We start from the raw sequence: 1707 nt of genomic DNA, 5'->3' as shown, positions 1-1707 counted from the left end.
CGACTTGTCGGGTGTTCAGGAGCTGCAATGGTTAGTGCATTTGGAAGATGAAAAAAACGGTGAAACCAACAGCAAACCACAAAACATGTGGCGGCCACACCTCATTGAAGATGCCGGATTCGTAAAGTGTCGAGGATGGTACAACAGAATAAGGTGCAAACTATGGCTCAATTAACAGCAGACTTTAACAATGGACAAAACACGAATGTGTGTGAGCATGCAGTTCAACGTACACTGTTAGGTATGGGACTTCACAGCTACCCCACACGTGTACCAATCTTAACTGTACGGCATCATCGATAACGAATGGAACGGTATAGTCATTAGACAGTCGAGCAATGGCACAATGTTGCATGGTCCGATGGATCACGATACTGCCTTAATCACATCGATAGTCAGGTCAGAATCCGTCGTCTTCCAGGGAAACAGCTGTTCGAGACGTGCACAGTAGGATGACGACATGCTGTTGGTGGGTCCATTATGATTTGACAAATCTTCATATCGTCACGCATGGACCAGTGGTGCGTGCGGAGGGCAGCATGACAGCTCGTAGTTAGTGGCAGATCATTTCTGATCAAGTACACCCATTTATGTCGGCCATATTTCCAGTTGAGAATAATAACTTTTAGCAGGACAACACTCCTGTCACAATGCCAGCGTTCTGCTGCAGCGGTAAGAGGAACAGCAGTGAATTTGGATTGTTGCAATGGCTCCCAAAATCACCGATCTTAACCCAATTAGACACTTGGGACGTCATTGAACGTCAAATCTGAGCTCATAACTTTCTCTGCGGAATTAACACGAAGTGAGTGAGTTGTGTGAGGTGTAGATGAGATGCGCAATTTCTCCAGCACCTACCAAGGTTTTATTGCTTCAACACAAATCTACATTGCTGCTCTCCTACGAGACAAAGGTGAACATATCAGATATAAGGTAGGCGGTCATAATGTTATGGCTAGTCAGTGTGAATGATATCTCTGCCAATGTTCAAAAGTGAAATTCATACCTGATTAATTGTTAGTTTTTTTTTAAATCCTTTGTACTCAATTCATATTTGTATGAACCTCATTTTCTATCAATATTAATTTCATTATATACTTTTATCATATATTACGTACTTCAATAGTTTCATTTCCCATTATTTTTCCATTGAATAGTCAACAGTAAATTTACTTTTTGATATAAAACCTCATTCAGAGATCTTGTGAAAATGTAAAAATTGGTCAAATATTTCTTGTTAATGTTCAGATTGCATTAATTACATAACCATGATAAATAAAATAACATGATTATAGAGTATAATATAACTAGGCCATAATACATTTTCTAAAAGGATGTGAAAATAACTAGAAATCATTTTCCGAATTTGATAATATACAATATAGTACTTCTAAAAGAATTAGTTTATATTAAAGAAAAATCATTAATCTGCAAGAATATTCAACTTTGAAGCTTAAATTACATTCACTTCTTACCATAAGCTGACAATTGGCATACAAAAAATATCTTACTGGATATATTTCTGAAAAGAAGTTTTTTTTGTTGCTGGTGATACTATGACTCAAATACGATTATACTGAAGGAAAAAAGTGTTTGGAAAATTTCTTTTAGTTATTAACAGAAGTTATGATTGTTTCCAAAGATGAAATTATATTGTACTTCATGCAGCATACAAAAATAATTTTAAAAAAAACAGATGTTGCACTG

Source organism: Thermobia domestica, chromosome 8 (genome assembly GCF_964235325.1).
Source record: "Thermobia domestica chromosome 8, izTheDome1.hap1.1, whole genome shotgun sequence".
Taxonomy (NCBI): Eukaryota; Metazoa; Arthropoda; class Insecta; order Zygentoma; family Lepismatidae; genus Thermobia; species Thermobia domestica.
This window is presented reverse-complemented; position numbering follows the sequence as displayed.